This window comes from Leuciscus leuciscus, assembly GCF_965113295.1.
Source record: "Leuciscus leuciscus genome assembly, chromosome: 17".
Taxonomy (NCBI): domain Eukaryota; kingdom Metazoa; phylum Chordata; class Actinopteri; order Cypriniformes; family Leuciscidae; genus Leuciscus; species Leuciscus leuciscus.
The window spans coordinates 29,616,380-29,624,779 of record NC_138741.1 but is presented as its reverse complement, the minus strand read 5'-3'; positions in this window follow the sequence as shown (position 1 = coordinate 29,624,779).

The window sequence follows — 8,400 nt, the reverse complement described above, 5'->3', positions numbered from 1 at the left end:
GCAACCGCCTAGCAACCACCCAAAAGACCCTAGCAACCACCTAGCAACCACCCAAAAGACCCTAGCAACCACCCAAAACACCCTAGCAACCACCCAGAACACCCTAGCAACCGCCTAGCAACCACCCAAAAGACCCTAGCAACCACCCAGGACACCCTAGCAACCACCTAACAACCACCCAGAAGACCATAGCAACCACCCAGAACACCCTAGCAACCACCCAAAAGACCCTAGCAACCACCCAAAATATCCTAGCAACCACCCAGAACACCATAGCAACCACCCAAAACACCCTAGCAACCACCCAAAATACCCTAGCAACACCATAGCAACCACACAAAACATCCTAGTAACCACCCATAACACCCTAGCAACCGCCTAGCAACCAGCCAGAACACCCTAGCAACCACCCAAAAGACCCTAGCAACCACCCAAAAGACCCTAGCAACCGCCTAGCAACCACCCAGAATACCCTAGCAACCACCCAAAACATCCTAGCAACCACCCAGAACACCCTAGCAACCGCCTAGCAACCACCCAGAATACCCTAGCAACCACCCAAAACACCCTAGCAACCACCCAGAACACCATAGCAACCGCCTAGCAACCACCCAAAAGACCCTAGCAACCGCCTAGAAACCACCCAAAAGACCCTAGCAACCACCCAAAACACCCTAGCAACCGCCTAGCAACCACCCAAAAGACCCTAGCAACCACCCAAAAGACCCTAGCAACCGCCTAGCAACCACCCAAAAGACCCTAGCAACCACCCAAAAGACCCTAGCAACCGCCTAGCAACCACCCAGAATACCCTAGCAACCACCCAAAACACCCTAGCAACCACCCAAAAGACCCTAGCAACCACCTAGCAACCACCCAAAAGACCCTAGCAACCATCCAAAACACCCTAGCAACCGCCTAGCAACCACCCAAAAGACCCTAGCAACCACCCAAAAGACCCTAGCAACCACCCAGAATACCCTAGCAACCACCCAAAACACCCTAGCAACCACCCAGAACACCCTAGCAACCGCCTAGCAACCACCCAAAAGACCCTAGCAACCACCTAGCAACCACCCAAAAGACCCTAGCAACCACCCAGAACACCCTAGCAACCACCCAGAACACCCTAGCAACCGCCTAGCAACCACCCAGGACACCCTAGCAACCACCCAGAACACCCTAGCAACCACCCAAAAGACCCTAACAACCACCCAAAATATCCTAGCAACCGCCTAGCAACCACCCAGAATACCCTAGCAACCACCCAAAAAACCCTAGCAACCACCCAGAACACCCTAGCAACTGCCTAGCAACCACCTAAAAGACCCTAGCAACCACCTAGCAACCACCCAAAAGACCCTAGCAACCACCCAGGACACCCTAGCAACCACCTAGCAACCACCCAGAACACCCTAGCAACCTCCCAAAATACCCTAGGAACACCATAGCAACCACCCATAAAATCCTAGCAACCGCCTAGCAAAAAACGTTCTGGTCCAAACTTTCTCAAGCCAACTTAAAGTTTGTCTCGACGAACTTTCGCATCTAGTTAGTGGTGCTTTTTCAAAGCAACACTAGTGTTATTGTCACTAAACTTATTATTATTCTTCTTATTATTCCGGACAAAAGTTTGGCGCGTAACTTGCCCCGCACCGTTTGTCACAGACCCATGAGTGAGGCATCAAATCGACCGGCTCATTGAGGAGAGGTGTGCTATGACTTTTCTAAGCGATCGGGTGTACGATGTTCGCACAGCGAACGAAAAAGCGGCCAAAAAAGTCCCATTGACTTAACATGGGGAGTTCTAAAAACATTTGAATCCCAACTGCCGTTTTCACACACACCACTCCAAAGGGCCTGACACCCCTGCGTTTCTCTCCCTCTCTCTCTCCCTCAGAGGATTTATATTATCAAGCAGCCAATAAGTAATGGCCTAAAATCTTCATAGCCACACCCTAGCAACCAGTTGCAGCACCCTAGCAACCACTCTGAGCTCCCTAGCAACCACCCTAAACCAATAAATAATATAAAAACATTTTTTTAACATTTTTTAAAGCAATATCACACTCGTAGCCTTGCGATATTGCTCCATGCTTGTGCCTATTCGGCCATAGGCACGAGGCCGCAGGCCGAGTGCCGTACTGAAGCACTCGTTATTAAAGATTTTAAGAACTCTATAAAAACTCCATAGTAACCATATTTGACAACTACCAACCACCTAGTAACACCATAGCAACTACCAAAAATACCTTAGCAACCACCCTGAACACCCTAGCAACGTCTAGAAATGCTCTAGTAACCACCAAAAAACTCTAGCAACCACCCAGAACACCCTAGCAACTGCCTAGCAACCACCCAGAACACCTAGCAACTGCCTAGTAACCACCCAGAACACCCTAGCAACTGCCTAGCAATGCCCTAGAATCCACCCAGAATACCATAGCAACTGCCTAGCAACACAATAGCAACCACCTAGCAATGCCCTAGCAACCACCAAGAATACCCTAGCAACTGCCTAGCAACTACCAAGAATACCCTAGCAACTGCCTAGCAACCACCGAGAACACCTTAGCAACTGCCTAGCAACACCATAGCAACCACCCAGAAAACCCTAGCAACCACCACCTGGCAACAGCATCTTGCTGAAAAACATGCTAGCAACATACTAATCATGCTAGCAACATGCTAATAATGCTAGCATTATGCTACCAACATGCTAATCAAGCTAGCATCATGCTAGCAACATGCTAATCAAGCTATCATAATGCTAGCAAAATGCTAATCAAGCTAGCATCATGCTAGCAACATGCTAATCAAGCTAGCATTATGCTAGAAACATGCTAATCATGTTAGCGTCTAGCTAAAAACATGTTAGCAACATGCTAATCATGCTAGCATCAAGCTACCAACATGCTAATCAAGCTAGCATCATGCTAACATAATGCTAATCAAGCTAGCAACATGCTAATCAAGCTAGCATTATGCTAGCAACATGCTAATCAAGCTAGCATTATGCTAGCAACATGCTAATCATGTTAGCGTCTAGCTAAAAACATGCTAGCAACATGCTAATCATGCTAGCATCAAGCTACCAACATGCTAATCAAGCTAGCATCATGCTAACATAATGCTAATCAAGCTAGCATCATGCTAGCAACATGCTAATCAAGCTAGTATTATGCTAGCAACATGCTAATCATGTTAGCGTCTAGCTAAAAACATGCTAGCAACATGCTAATCAAGCTAGCATCATGCTAACATAATGCTAGTCAAGCTAGCATCATGCTAGCAACATGCTAATTAAGCTAGCATCATGCTAGCAACATGCTAATCAAGCTAGCATCATGCTAGCAAAATGCTATTCAAGCTAGCATAATGCTAGCAACATGCTAATCATGTTAGCATCTGGCTAAAAACATGCTAGAAAAATGCTAATCATACTAACATCTTGTTAAAAGCATGCTAGCAACATGCTAATCATGCTAGCATCATGCTACCAACATGCTAATCATGTTAACAACATGCTAATCATGCTAGCATCATTTTAACAACATGTTAATCATAGTAAATCATGCTGGAATGTGGTAAATCGTAGTAAATCATCTTAGAAACATGGTAAATCGTGGTAAATAATGCTAAAACGTGGTATATCATGGTATCACAACATGTTAATTGTGTTAGCATCTGCCCAGTGGCGAGTTTTGCCACTGCAAGCACCACTTCACATTTTCTTCAGGAAATGTACATTCTAGTTAGTGGTGCTTTTTCAAAGCAACACTAGTGTTATTGTCACTAAACTTATTATTATTCTTCTTATTATTCCGGACAAAAGTTTGGCGCGTAACTTGCCCCGCACCGTTTGTCACAGACCCATGAGTGAGGCATCAAATCGACCGGCTCATTGAGGAGAGGTGTGCTATGACTTTTCTAAGCGATCGGGTGTACGATGTTCGCACAGCGAACGAAAAAGCGGCCAAAAAAGTCCCATTGACTTAACATGGGGAGTTCTAAAAACATTTGAATCCCAACTGCCGTTTTCACACACACCACTCCAAAGGGCCTGACACCCCTGCGTTTCTCTCCCTCTCTCTCTCCCTCAGAGGATTTATATTATCAAGCAGCCAATAAGTAATGGCCTAAAATCTTCATAGCCACACCCTAGCAACCAGTTGCAGCACCCTAGCAACCACTCTGAGCTCCCTAGCAACCACCCTAAACCAATAAATAATATAAAAACATTTTTTTAACATTTTTTAAAGCAATATCACACTCGTAGCCTTGCGATATTGCTCCATGCTTGTGCCTATTCGGCCATAGGCACGAGGCCGCAGGCCGAGTGCCGTACTGAAGCACTCGTTATTAAAGATTTTAAGAACTCTATAAAAACTCCATAGTAACCATATTTGACAACTACCAACCACCTAGTAACACCATAGCAACTACCAAAAATACCTTAGCAACCACCCTGAACACCCTAGCAACGTCTAGAAATGCTCTAGTAACCACCAAAAAACTCTAGCAACCACCCAGAACACCCTAGCAACTGCCTAGCAACCACCCAGAACACCTAGCAACTGCCTAGTAACCACCCAGAACACCCTAGCAACTGCCTAGCAATGCCCTAGAATCCACCCAGAATACCATAGCAACTGCCTAGCAACACAATAGCAACCACCTAGCAATGCCCTAGCAACCACCAAGAATACCCTAGCAACTGCCTAGCAACTACCAAGAATACCCTAGCAACTGCCTAGCAACCACCGAGAACACCTTAGCAACTGCCTAGCAACACCATAGCAACCACCCAGAAAACCCTAGCAACCACCACCTGGCAACAGCATCTTGCTGAAAAACATGCTAGCAACATACTAATCATGCTAGCAACATGCTAATAATGCTAGCATTATGCTACCAACATGCTAATCAAGCTAGCATCATGCTAGCAACATGCTAATCAAGCTATCATAATGCTAGCAAAATGCTAATCAAGCTAGCATCATGCTAGCAACATGCTAATCAAGCTAGCATTATGCTAGAAACATGCTAATCATGTTAGCGTCTAGCTAAAAACATGTTAGCAACATGCTAATCATGCTAGCATCAAGCTACCAACATGCTAATCAAGCTAGCATCATGCTAACATAATGCTAATCAAGCTAGCAACATGCTAATCAAGCTAGCATTATGCTAGCAACATGCTAATCAAGCTAGCATTATGCTAGCAACATGCTAATCATGTTAGCGTCTAGCTAAAAACATGCTAGCAACATGCTAATCATGCTAGCATCAAGCTACCAACATGCTAATCAAGCTAGCATCATGCTAACATAATGCTAATCAAGCTAGCATCATGCTAGCAACATGCTAATCAAGCTAGTATTATGCTAGCAACATGCTAATCATGTTAGCGTCTAGCTAAAAACATGCTAGCAACATGCTAATCAAGCTAGCATCATGCTAACATAATGCTAGTCAAGCTAGCATCATGCTAGCAACATGCTAATTAAGCTAGCATCATGCTAGCAACATGCTAATCAAGCTAGCATCATGCTAGCAAAATGCTATTCAAGCTAGCATAATGCTAGCAACATGCTAATCATGTTAGCATCTGGCTAAAAACATGCTAGAAAAATGCTAATCATACTAACATCTTGTTAAAAGCATGCTAGCAACATGCTAATCATGCTAGCATCATGCTACCAACATGCTAATCATGTTAACAACATGCTAATCATGCTAGCATCATTTTAACAACATGTTAATCATAGTAAATCATGCTGGAATGTGGTAAATCGTAGTAAATCATCTTAGAAACATGGTAAATCGTGGTAAATAATGCTAAAACGTGGTATATCATGGTATCACAACATGTTAATTGTGTTAGCATCTGCCCAGTGGCGAGTTTTGCCACTGCAAGCACCACTTCACATTTTCTTCAGGAAATGTACATTCTAGTGTTGTGATTACTATTCACCTAGACAAAACTTCGGCGTGTAACTCGCCCCACACCGTTTGTCACAGACCCCTGAATGAGGTGTCAAATCGACCGGTTTATTGAGGAGAGGTGTGCTATGACTTTTATAAGCGATCGGGTGTAAGATGTTCGTCTGGCGGGCAAAAAAATTGCCGAAAAATGTCCCATAGACTTAACATAGGCACAAATGTTGAAAAATCATTTCTTTGGCTCAGAAGGTCATAGAGGCTTGGGGTTGGGCTCTTTTGATTCATCCTAGCAAGCAGCCAATAAGTAGTGACATAACAACTTCATAGCCACGCCCTAGCAACCAGTTACAGGCCCCTAGCAACCATTGAACAACCTTTACAAGCCATATCTCAGCAACAAAACATTGTAAAAACACAGAGTTGGGCATTTTTTGACCCAGACCTGCAAATACTCTTTAAATATTACCCCATAAACTGTATAAACAAACCTTAGCAACCATTTGGAGTACCCTAGCAACTGTACAAACACATGAATGAGCTATATCTCAGCACCAGAACATCGTATAGACATGGGGGTGTGCTTGTTTGTTTCGGTTGGGAAACCAGTCTGTAAATATCATCATGGTAACTATGTAACCACACCTTAGCAACCGTTTAGAGCCACCTAGCAACCATATTGCAACATATAGAAGCCATATTTCAGCTCCACAACATCGTACAGACATGGTTGTTGTCTCGTATGCAATCATGTACAAAATCCTAGCAACCGAGTGGTGAGTTTTGCCACTGCAAGCACCACTTCACATTTTCTTCAGGAAATGTACATTCTAGTGTTGTGATTACTATTCACCTAGACAAAACTTCGGCGTGTAACTCGCCCCACACCGTTTGTCACAGACCCCTGAATGAGGTGTCAAATCGACCGGTTTATTGAGGAGAGGTGTGCTATGACTTTTATAAGCGATCGGGTGTAAGATGTTCGTCTGGCGGGCAAAAAAATTGCCGAAAAATGTCCCATAGACTTAACATAGGCACAAATGTTGAAAAATCATTTCTTTGGCTCAGAAGGTCATAGAGGCTTGGGGTTGGGCTCTTTTGATTCATCCTAGCAAGCAGCCAATAAGTAGTGACATAACAACTTCATAGCCACGCCCTAGCAACCAGTTACAGGCCCCTAGCAACCATTGAACAACCTTTACAAGCCATATCTCAGCAACAAAACATTGTAAAAACACAGAGTTGGGCATTTTTTGACCCAGACCTGCAAATACTCTTTAAATATTACCCCATAAACTGTATAAACAAACCTTAGCAACCATTTGGAGTACCCTAGCAACTGTACAAACACATGAATGAGCTATATCTCAGCACCAGAACATCGTATAGACATGGGGGTGTGCTTGTTTGTTTCGGTTGGGAAACCAGTCTGTAAATATCATCATGGTAACTATGTAACCACACCTTAGCAACCGTTTAGAGCCACCTAGCAACCATATTGCAACATATAGAAGCCATATTTCAGCTCCACAACATCGTACAGACATGGTTGTTGTCTCGTATGCAATCATGTACAAAATCCTAGCAACCGAGTGGTGAGTTTTGCCACTGCAAGCACCACTTCACATTTTCTTCAGGAAATGTACATTCTAGTTATTATTATTATTCTTCTGTGAAAAACTGTTGACTCAAACTCCTCCTAGAGCTTTAACTCTACATACTCCAAACTCGGCTCAGACCTTCAAACTGTTCTGAAGTTAGTTGCTTTCCCTTTTCAGACTGATCAGACTTACGGTTTTCCTACAAATGACGATCAAAACTCGGAAAAACTCCCATTGACTTAACATTGGGCATTCTAAAAAAATTCAAACTGACCAACCGACAAAAATTTAAATCTAAATCCCTTGAAGACTAATTCAAACTGCCATTCTATATATATTAGCCAATGAAACTCATTTAAACTAATAAACTCTAATCTCATACACTTATAAACTAATTAACTTAAATTTAATAACTAATTAACTAATAAACTCATGAATTCATAGACTTATGAACTCTTAAACTCATAAATTAATAAACTCTGAACTCTAAACTCATTTAAACTTATAAACTCTAAACTCAAAAACTTGTACACTTATAAACTCATCAATTTATACACTTATAAACTCTAAACTCATAAACTCTGAGTGTGTGTGTGCGTGTGTGTGTCTGAGTGTCTGAGTGTGTGTGTGTGTGTGTGTGTGTGTGTGTGTATCCATCTCTCTGTCATAAACTTCAAACTACTTTAAACTTTAAACCAATTTAAACTTCTTAAGTTTAAAGCTCCCAGCTCCCAAGCAACTCCATAGCAACCAAACTTGAGTATCCTAGCAACCGTTTTGCAAGACCTGTATCTCTGTATCAGAACATTGTATAGAGATGAGGTTTGGCTCTTTTGACTCATGCTAGCAAACAGCA